At 40.3% G+C, this 12,006-nt stretch overlaps 1 protein-coding gene across 5 annotated transcripts in view; it reads right to left on the bottom strand.

Annotated features, from left to right (window-relative positions):
* LOC125885026 (teneurin-3) overlaps positions 1–12,006 on the bottom strand; it is a 409,411-nt gene that overhangs the window by 145,793 nt on the left and 251,612 nt on the right. The gene's annotated exons all lie outside the window — the stretch shown is intronic.

Below are 12,006 nucleotides of genomic sequence, written 5' to 3'. Positions count from 1 at the left end.
TGTCTAATTTCCCCCTTCATGACAACTCTATGGCGGTTGAATTTTCACCCACTTACATTGTTTTAAGTTACACATAATTAAGGGCAGGCTGCTTTGAGTGACAGGCTGTCTGCCCTCACTCCTCCACAGTGCCAGCCTCTACAAATATGGTCACTTCTGGCTCCAAAAAACCAAGGTGGCGACGGCTGTCATGCCGAACTCGAGGCTTCAAAATGGCAGTCCACAAACCAGTTAGTGACATAACAGAGGTGTCCATAGTTTTTACAGTCAGTGATATTAATCACAGAGTTGACAGGTAGCTCAAAAGTGTAGCATAGCAAAACTAATGCACATCATTTCATGTAAGTAGGTGGAAGATATTAAAACACTTAGCTCCATAGTCTGGGGGGAATTAATCCATAAAAATAGGGGTGATCTACTCCAATCGCTGGTTAGCCTATTAGTAAAGAATTAATGGTAACTCCGTAATGTAAGTGGGGGGTTAGATAGATCAGGTAATTTATTCAGTGGCAGAGATTTTTTAACAGGAGTGTTTGAAAGGAAAATAAAATAGTAACATTACTTGAGCTGAAAGGGAGCTGTCAATCAAACATGATCTGATCACACCCCTACAATCCTGAGAAGGGTTTGGGCAGCCAAATGAGCTGTGTTCAAACTAGGTAATTTATAAATTTTCACTCATTTATTTTATGGATGAGTCATGGGGCACTCATCTTTGATATCATATATGCATTTTTTGCTATTTCAAACCACGCCTCCAGTGGCTTTAAAAGAGTTTGCTGCAATAGGAAGCTGAGGATGACAAACCTTTTAAAAATCTTTTAGGCTACTGCATCTGCAAGTACACACTTTCAAACTTTTTTATCAACTCAGTTTTCTCTTTTTGGTGTGCCACATACTGACAATCACATTCACACCTGCATGCACGCACACAAAACCACACACACTCGCACTGACACAATTCCAATTACATTAGACAAACGGGTTTAGCTCAAATGTGGTAATCAGCAACTGCAGTAATGCACACCTCCTAAACACTCGAACCGAAAAACGGCCTCACATATTTTCAAGTTACATTATTAAGCTTCATATTGGGGAAGTAAATCTCAAAATCTTTATCTCCCGCAACTCGCAGCACATTATGTCTTTCCTTCCCAGTAGCTTTCATTGGATTTTTCTCACACATTGTATTCAGCCTGTTCAGTCAGTGCAGCTCATTTAACAATGACATAAAATCCTGTTAAAAGTTCACTGGTTTTGTGCTTTTATTTTCAATTTGTTGAAATTAAAAACTAAAACTACTGTGCTGTCTGGTGACTGTGTGTGTGTGTGTGTGTGCGTGTGTGTTTGTGTGTGTATGAGTGCATGCAGGGGTAAATTTTTATGGCTGCAGCTCCATTATTTATCACCATATTAAACTGCCTCATCCCTTTGTGGAGTGTGAATGAAAAGTAGTCACATTTTATCATGCTTTCATTCAAAGTGAGACAGGACGAGATACAGAAGCCAGGTGTGGCCACTTGATCACGCACGCATGAGCATGACTACATGACTCTTCAGGAATGTATAACTTTGTATCTTTAACAGGTTTATATATAAAAAGCAAAACTCTGAGAAAACTCCATTTATCAACAAACTCAAATTAAAAAAGCTTGTTTAGTGAGAAAACAGCTGTCACTGATATCAGCCGAATTAAAAATAGATGACAATCTGACAACAGTGGTGGTCTCCCTTGAGAAACTAAACTGATTTTCCACTTGCTTTCATATTTGTTTTTCTATTTTTGCCACTACTTCCTGCCTTTCATCACCAACCTCACTTTCATATCAATTAATTATGAAGTTGTAATTATCTGGGGTAGTGAAGCTGAACACTTCGAAAAACTGTGGAAAATCCTGATACCAATAAACCTCAACTACATATCTGAAAACACAGCTGCAAATATGATTCAAACCAACTGCAGAAAATGAGCCAAAACATAGGGGGTTAAGGGTAGACGGACATAATGTTGACATGTGATAGTCTGCAGTTCGTCATGCTTGGAAAGCGTGATGAAATGAATTTTGGACTGATGGTTATATTCAGCAGTTTCTACTGGTGTTCTTTACGAGTACACCAGAGAAACAGAAGGACATTCATCATGCTTAGCTGAAATTACAGGGACAGGAAATGAGATTTGTTTTTGCAAAATCTGTCACCATGAAGAATTACAGTTTACCAATACTCTCAAACATTTATGGGTCACGAGTTTGTCTCACTTTGCATGTAATTAGCAGTGTCATCTCAAATGTGAAAATGCAAATAGTCAACTTTGAATGAAACCATGAAATATACTGTAGAAGTGAAGCTTTGGTTTTCCTACAAAAGCCTCGACTCGACAAAAGGACTCAGATTAGATAAATTTTGAGGATAAAACTCAATCCTTGTGCTGTTTAGATTTATTTCGCATGACACAAGACACCTTTTTAAGGTCTAGTGTGTAGGATTTAGGGGAATATATGAGCAGAAATGCAATACAGTACAATACATATGTTTTCTTAAGTGTTTAATCACCTGAAAATAAGAATTGTTGTGTTTTCTTTACCTTAGAATGAGCTATTTACATCTACATAGAGAACAGATTCTCATTCACTGAGATTGCCGTGTTTCACCACCATGTTTCCACAGTAGCCAAGAAAGGACAAACCAAACACTGGCTCCGCATAGGGCCATTTGTGTTTTCACTTCAGCCACTGTAGTTCACAGCCCCTCCTTCTGTGAAACAGCTTCATTGAGTGTTTTCACCAGTTTAAATAACAGGGTCCATTTGATTTGGAAAGGAGACCTCTGCAGATCAATCGTCTCCTGGTAAAAACCTCCTGAATGTCTGGATCAGAAATAAAGTGAGCACACATTAAGTTATCAGAGGAAATAGGTGAGCACACATTAGCAGGTGTTGGGTTAGTGACCCAATAATGACATGCCCAACAGCGAAGGAAAAACACTGATTTAAACACTGAAACTGCTTTAGGCCCTGATCACACAGAAAGCATTTTAGCAGTTGGAGGCGCCTTTTACTTTCTAATGAGAATGAAGCTTTTTGCTCACAGTTTTTGCATCATGTGTTTCTGCGCTCTAGGCGCCTGGTGTTTTTGCCACAGTGCTCTGAAGTCCTCAAGTTGAAATAACTTCAACTCAGAGTGGAAAAATGCACCATGTCAACTGTGTTCCCATTGTTCAATCGGATTACTTGAGAAGCGGGCCTTCTGTGGTGGTCACTACAACAAGTTAACAGTTGGTAAACAATGGAGGAGAAACAGGTGGTAGCAGCTGCTGGATACTCAGAGCTATATGGCCTGTTGATAGACAGCAGGTTGTCAAACTGCCCTTGAGTCATCCCAAAATATGCCTGGAAACGGTATTCACCATGATCCACCCTACTTTTTTAGGGTCTCATGTACCCACACAGATCTTCGTTTCCCTGTGCCCAACAAAATATTTGCTGACAGCCTCTCATGCTGGCTACAGCAAGTGTCTGTGCATTTTAGTAACTCGCTACTAATTACTGTAAAATAAACAGAATAAATAAATAAACAGTAGACTAATTTCATGGGAAGGTTAGAGTACGGAGGTGATGGGGTGGCTGTCTGACAATACTGAAAAGGTGCAGCAAGCTTTTTTTTTTTTTTCACTGATGGCATTCAGTTAAAAAAGGCAGTGCAGTGCAGTGCAGTGTTTTTAATCATGTACTCCATTTGTTTTGGAGAGAAGGAGAAATGTGTGGGTAATTTGGCTCCCGTTAAAAAAACCTCTGAAGGAATTCTAACTTGGAGAAGTTTCAGCTGGTTGCAATCTGCAATCTTCACCACTAGATGCCACTAAATTCCCCTAATCTTACGCACTGTTCCCGTAACGATGTAAATCAGCAGCTTTGATCAAAGAATACTGGTCCTGGTATTCCCATTATCCCCACTCCAAGTTACAGTCATATCAATCTAGCCATAGTTGGCAGCTGAATGCGGAGCCAGTGCTTCTTGTGAGAGCCGAGACATGAGGTTTTCATAATGCTGCTGCACTGGGACATTTACCAGAACTGGGACTCTCCAAAAGCACAAACACACTGTGGGGCTGCAGACAGCAGACTAACTAGTCTATATGTCTTTTATGAGTGTTTAAGTGCAAGTCAATTACAGCAGACAGACAGAGCGAGGATAATCGAGTGTAAAATGACTGTAACCACCATGTGCTTCGCTGAGGGTAGCATGTTGTCAACCATAACTAATCTGAGAGCCCGCTAATAATAGAATCCCTTCAAATGCACTTTTCTACAACCTGTTTGCATTACATTAACACTATTTACACTGGGCCTTTTAAGTGTCTTTGACAATAGGAATGACACAAGGAGGCTGTGTCTTTGTGCGAGTGTGTGTGTGTTAAAGTGTAACAAAAGCGAAAATGCAGGCAGGTTACGGATCCTCAGGGATAGAATGACTGTAACTAATGTGTGGATTGTAGATGTTGTATATACCGTAGCTGGCATGTCTAACACTGTGACAATAGCCAATGAACAAGAGCTTTCTCCATACATTCCCACACACACACACACACACACACACACACACACACACACACACACACACACGTGGGATAGGATGAAAGGATAATTTAATTTACCTTTCAGCATTTAATTGCTCTTCCTCTTCATGCCTAGAATCATGCAAACACCCACACCAACCTACAGAAACAAGTGCCTCTGATTTGTGTCTTGTAAATCGACATTGTACATAATGTCCTGTCAGGAGAGCAGTGAGTTTACAGTGTTGCATAAAATTGGTCTGACTTATTGAAACATTGATAGGAAGGCTTATTTGTTTATTTATAATTTTGCATTCATGTTTGAATGAATGTGTGAAAAGTATTAAAGGCACTCAGGTATTTTTTGAATTTGTTTTATTTCATTTACTTATATTAAAAGTTTACAATGTGCTAGCATCTACACCGACTCCCAAAACTTCACAGAGGCCTCTTGAAAATCTCTTTTGGACTCCACGACAACTTCACAGTGAATCAAAAGCCTGTTTTCAGTCTTGCCAATCTGCTGTGTCTCTCCTTTAGATTCCTCTTTGTCACATTTTGTGGATCTAAAGGTGTTGGCAGCAACATCTCAACAAAAACAGTATCTTGTAGGTGAAGTGAGTGGTTCCCAAAGTGAATAAGTAAAAATTGCCATGGTAATGTTTTTTTTTTCTGCTTAGGACTATCAGCTGTTATTGCAATTGGCCTTTTATATTGAGTGCTTATTAAAATGTCTGGCAAAAGTTGCAGAAGAAGAAGCCAAACTGAACTGAGGAGGAGCAATGTGTGCTTTCAGATGAACGTGCCAAGAGAAAGCAGATATTCTAAAATAAATATGGTCCAGAAGAGTCATCCTGTCTGAAGTTAACAATGTGCTGGCAAGATATAACAGGCCAAGAATGAATGAATGGATTTTTTTTTTTCTTAAATCATCCCTTTCGTTAAAACAAGTTGTTATTGAAGGTACCTTAAGGTTTATTCTTTTGCCAAGGACATTCGTGCAGCAGATTTGTTTTTCTTTTGCCTTAAGAATAAAATCGTAAAGGCTTGGGTTAAGTTAGATGTGTGTACTGCTAACAAAGGTATTTCTTTGTTGTTAACAAAAATGCATGCATGCTAATTAAAGATGTAAACACTACTTCTATTGATAATAAGCAGTGCATTAAGACATTAGAGCAACAGTCACTGTTGCGTGCGCGTGTGTGAGAGAGATTGACGATCAACACCTGCTCAATCTAGTGACCAGTTGTGTCGGGTGTCCCTTGACACAAGTGCACGCACATGAATGTGTGTGTGAGTGTGTGTGTGGGTGTCAGAGGGTACAAGATGTGTCTTTGAGAGAGCATGTGTGTGTCAATGGAGGGATTACCACCTCTAAATGAGGACATTCACACTCTCCTGTCATATCTCACCCCATTCTCTCCTGCCTTTATCTCCTAGGTACCCACTAAATGCCCATAACACACCTCTTTACTTTCCCTCTCTGCGACAGCTTTTATGTTCTGCCACTCACAATGTCAGCTGGAGTTACACATACACAAAGTGGAGCTGAAACTAAATCAAATCCGTGTCAGTGTTTAATATTTCAACTCCAAACAAGACATTTATTTGATATTTTTCTCTCTGAGTCTTCTGTCAGCTTTGAAAATATAGAATTTGTTAAAAAAAAAAAAAAGGCTGTACAATTGCTCCATCCCGCTTCCCTGGAAAAATGGTAAACACACATTTTCTATATTGTCCTTAGACAAACATTGAGTCATTTTGAATATATTTTATTTTCATCGTATCTGTATATTTGTTCTCTATTCTCACTAGAAAGCATCATCCCAGATTCTTTCAATCTATGTAAATGGGTTTGTATGATGTGCAGCATGGTGGGGAATATTGTGCCTGTGTGATGGCAATATGCTGGGAGCAATATATGAATTGACGTCTTCCTGTCACTGCATAGTTGATATAAAAAGAGAGTGATGGGGGCTTTTAGAAAGTGAGAGGAGGGGGAGATTTAAAAGACTGTCTGTGAATATGGCGAATGTATTTGGCTTTCAATCTGGAGAAGTGTTTGTAAGTTCTGTGTATAAATTTGATGGCGAGCACTTGTGTTATTCTAAACACTCCAAGGTTTATTCTCTGTCAGTCTGCTCACAAACAGAGGAACATATGCCTCGAGCCTGGTTTAACAGTGCGAACGAGGACGAGAGAGACACAGTCAGGGTATCATGTAAAGTGTGGGTATATGTGTGTGTGTCTGACTGTGTTAAAGAGGGTCAGAGAGAACAGTACAACAGTATATAGGGTAAAGGTATGTGGCAGTTGGTGAGTGTTTTGTCTGCAAAGATTAACTATAGAGTCTATATGATACCATGGCTGTTTGACACACACACACACACACACACACACACACGGTCTATCTGATACCATGCGAGCTGACAGGAATGTTGAGTAGAGAAGCAGCCACTGTTTAAACAGAACATAAACCTGGGTGAGACCGGTGTGTGGGAGTGATACTGATCTTTACACCTGGTCCAGTCAGTGTGTCGATCTCCGATATGAAGAACATGATCTCGTTTTACTGATGACATATTTACTGTAGATTTGAGCTGTGATACCACATGAGTTGTGTATGGGAAGATTGTCTTACAGCTTCTCATATGTCCGATTTTATACTCTGACTTACTGATACTGCTTGCGTACTTTGCCACATTCAGAAGGCGGACGACGGACAAAGCTTAAACTGTCAAGGGGAAAACATTTTTTCTGTAAAAAGGGAAAATATTCAAATGAAAGACAGAGCGACGCTAACTGAAGAGTGTGAAACTTGAGTTGCTGATGAAATGCTGCTCCTTTGAAAGGGATCTAGTGGTTTGTACTTGAAAGATTGACACAGGTTTGAACTTGTGTTTTAGGCCAAATTGCTGATGAAATGTGACTGAGAGGAGGCATAATATGGGAATAAAGAGAGGATGATCTTGAAAGCTCATTGAAACTGACCTATCACCGGCCAGTGTGCGGCAATAGACCATCATCTGCCTGTTCATCTGCCACATAACTGCGGGGCTGTTACAATGAAAAAGACGATTCAACGCAGATATGAACCCTGATGGAAATGTTCTGCTACCAAAGGTATTTATTAGATTAGATCTTTTATAATTTCTCTACATTTTTTGCTCTTTATGAACACGGTCAGACGCAGTTGTTGGATCTGTGGACCTCCGAGGCTTAGCCCTGAAATATTTGAATGAGTCTACGGCCATGATTCAATCAGCAGATGTTGCAGTATCCATAAGTTCATTACACAATCAATACCATTATTCTGTCAAACACACACTTTAGTGTCAAAAAAAGAATTTGCCCCCTTTAACATACAGTGCCATATTTCAAACAATGCGTAACCTGGCTAAACTGCATCCAGTTTTGAACAAAAAATTAAGCTGCTGTGCATCTGAGTCAGGACCTAATTAGTAGAACAGCTATTATCAGTTAGTTGGGACCTGGGACAGAGGATTAGTCAGCCGATCTGCAGGTTGGACTGAGACTACAGAGAACTGAAGCTGGCGGAGACTTCAACGCTTCAGTGTAATCATTATCATCTTTACCAGGGACAAGATTCAAGATTCAAGACCTTCATTTGTCCCTGAGGGGTGATTGGTTTTGCCACAGTGGCAATAAATAAAAAAATCAACAACACATGGCTAGACACACACGATTAAAACCACACATAGCTGCGTAACCACACATTATAACAAACAAAAACAAAACATAAATAAACACATATATACAGGAGTGAAGAGGGTGAAGACAGGACGCACAAAATAAGAGTATTAGTAAAGATAAAAAAGGGGAATGGTTGGAGGCATGCTGTCCAGGAAACGTTCTTGAACATAATGCTTATATTTTTTAATCAGTCAGCATGATCATGTGGGAATTTGGCATGACCTGAGTTTAGTACAAAACAATTCCATGTGTGATGAACAGTAACGTTTCTGGGCTTTGCTGAAAACACTCTTGGCTTTAGCCCAGTGAGCGTTCCCCTGACACCACCAGAAAACTTGATCTCATGTTCTGTTACTTCTTAATGTGCTTATAAGGCTGTTGGGTTCACATTAGTCAGTATAGATTAACCATCTTACAAAGCAGAGAACAATAAGGGTTCGTGCTGAAGTATTTTTTTTTAATTTAAAACTATTCTATGTAAAATGCTTCAAAGCAACCTCGTGCGTAATGCTTCACTTAAGTGAGTGTTGAGGCCTGTAAGCACTTAGAACTAAGGAACAACACACTGAGAGCGTATAATACAAAATTCAAATTAAATATCGCCTAATGAACCTTTTACAGCCAGCCCCGACTCTTGTGTTATATATCTGTATGCACAATTAGTAGGAGATGAAATTCTGAATTATGGTAAGTGGAAGTAGCTTACGTTCCTAACATTAGATCAACCAATTTTACACTCAAAGTTAGATGTTTTTTGGCAAGAAACTGAGAGTACGATAGACAGAGCGACCAGTAGTCCAGTCCATATATCTCTGAAGATGCTGGATTGGAGCGCTGACTGAATGTGTGTGATTTGCTATGCAGGGAGTGTCCCAAGTCACACAGCATTTATTTTTCAGCTCCACCCCACAAGCTGATAGTTTTTTTCTTACCCTCTCTCCTGAAGGCCTCGTTTTATCTCCACGGCTGTCCGAATGTGTGTGTGTGTGTGTGTGTGTGTGAGAAAGAGAGGGAGAGACGTACCATTTCTTACACAGACCCTCATACATACCATGCTCACAGGGTCTGTCTTTTCAGTTGGGGTGTAGGCTCAGTTTTGAAAGATGATGCTCTGAGCTGTGTGTGTGTGTGCGTGTGTGTGTCTTTCATATGAATATAAAGCTGAGCCAGGGACGTGGCTTGGCTGTCCCAAAGGCCCAAATACTCTCCAACACAGACATGCAGCCAAAATGCTGGGGGTCGTTAAGATCCTAAAGGCAGACATTTCCCCCTCTATCAATCTATCAGCATTCCCTTTTTTCTCTCAGGGAATGAGACAAAAGAGGGTGAGACAGAGAAAGAAGAAAGAAGGAAAGAAAGCGCTGGCTACAAATTGTCTGGTGAATTAAAGGTGAAGGTTAAAGTTTCCCTCGTAAATTTTATGTGTGTGTGTGTGTGTGTGTGTGTGTGTGTGTGTGTGTGTGTGTGTGCACCAGACCTTCATAGGAATATAAAACCACACCAGGGCTCATGGTTTGGCTGTCCCACAAGTCCACCGATTCTCCCAAACACACACGCACATAAACACAAACACATAGCCCACATGTTGGGAGTTACAAAGGCAGACATTTCCCCATCTATCAATCTGTCACTCTCCTTTTCTCTCTGGGTGAAAGACATTAACGAGAGGGGGACAGAAAAAGGAAGAAGGAGCGAAAGAGGGAGTGGGATATACATTGTCTGGTGAACAGAGGGTCAGGGTTGCGCCCATAAATTGTGTATTGTGTGTGTATGTGTGTGTGGACAGCTCGGGGGCAACAGGCCTTTATACAGTCGCCAACATGATGTTACACTCTGCTGGAGAGAACAGTGATTTTTAAAATATCAGAGAACCGTGAGGGGAGTTTGTGTTCGACAAAGACAGAGAGACAGAGAGCTACAAATCGTTCAGCGAACAAGGTTCACGTTATCCAATAAAACCTGTGTTACAGCTGAAAAGAAATACACACTGACCTCAGGATGGTCTCCAGTGCTTTGAACGAACAACTGCTATTAGAACGCTGAAGCACATCAGCAAAAAAAAAGCCAATTTACTATATATTTGGATTCACAGTCTGCCTAAAGAGATCAGGAAATGAGCAATGTATTGATGGAAGTGTTTAGAGGTTGACTGGATTTCCTTTCAAGCTATTTTGTGTGTGAATTGCTGGGAACAGATTAAAGTTGCATGGCCCCTAATTCAATTACATAATATCCACTGCATATAATAACAACACCAGGGCTCTTGACTGTTCCCAAATGATTGCACATTATACATGAATATTTTTTTTGAGCATGCAGGTTAAAGTTTCACATGGTAGTTAAGGTGACAGCTGACTGATACGTGGGTCTAACCCGAGTTGAATACGTAGTGGAAGGTCTGTATTACATACAGAAAGTCTGGTATATGAAGTGTATAGTGTATAAACTATGATACATGATCTGTCTCACTCCCTCTTCATCTCCTTGCAGTTCTCGTACTCACACACCTGAAGTTACATCCAACTAACTACTACTAGGGCACTGTCGGCAGAACATCAGTATAAGAGACTGTGATGTTTATTACAACGTTAGGAATATCTGCTGCCTTATAGTATTCCACAGACAACACAGCTCCCTCACCGGAGCAGCAGCTCCAGTCTCTTGGCCCGTCTGTGGCACAGCAGCCTTCAGTGTTGATAGGCTATTACTTGTGATGTGTACTGAATCATATAGTGCTGTGGGCGGGACACTGAGCGAGGCTACAGAGTGATGAGTGACTGCAGACAGAGAGAGTTGGCTGCATAAGAGCCAACGTAGTGCATTTTTCTATTAATTTACTTTTCAGCCACTGGATATAAAAAAACAAATAATGTCAATTAAAAATAACATATAAGGGTGCATCCAACTGTGAAAGTTTGTTTCACCAGTGTTACCAGTGGAAGAGGAAACCTGGAACCCTGCACACCCCTCCATCTTGTGCCCCTTTGACCTCTTTTGCCAGCCATATTTTAGATATCTAATCTTTGTATCTTGAGAAGCTTGTGATTTCTCTAGTAAAAGCTCTTTGTGCGTGCCTTTGTCCAGACCTTTAAAGTAACAGACCTCAACTTTTTTTGGCTGTGCTGCACCCTTTATATCATACAATAATAATCCAACCATAGCCATCAAGTATGAGAGGGCCCATATATTGTGGGAAAAATCCTATACACAGAGAATGCATAACAATTTGAAGTAAACATAAGGACGGAGAAGAAATATACACAATTTCATTCTCCGTATAGTTTCTTTATTATTAGCAACAGTATATTGGTTCAGCATCTATGTTGGCTGATTGCCACACACATGTTTTTAAATCTTTCTGCTGGTATCCCTCACATACCAAAACATCTAAGTTGTCAGTCCATTTCACTTTGTCACACAGCCAAGTTCAAATCAGCACCCCCTTCCGTTAAATCTTTTATCCAGCCAAAATCTCTCATGAATAAAAAATAGGGTAAACTGTATTTCCTTTTCCTTTTAATGAAACAATGGTCTGGCGAGGAGAGAGCTATTGTCTCTGTAAATTTGGGAGGATCTCCAATGGCACAGATGATGAAGTGGCAATGCAGTTTCAATTTTAATACTGGTGTCACTCCACATGATGCTCATAATACATCACACGGTGGCTGCGTCGCACAATGACAGTGAAGGCTTGGAGTTGTCACATGAAATAAGATCCACGGTTTGAATACAGAGGAC

The sequence above is a fragment of the Epinephelus fuscoguttatus genome, linkage group LG3 (genome assembly GCF_011397635.1).
Source record: "Epinephelus fuscoguttatus linkage group LG3, E.fuscoguttatus.final_Chr_v1".
NCBI classification, from domain to species: Eukaryota; Metazoa; Chordata; class Actinopteri; order Perciformes; family Serranidae; genus Epinephelus; species Epinephelus fuscoguttatus.
The sequence above is the reverse complement of the archived record's forward strand: the minus strand, read 5'-3'. Positions and strand labels throughout refer to the sequence as shown.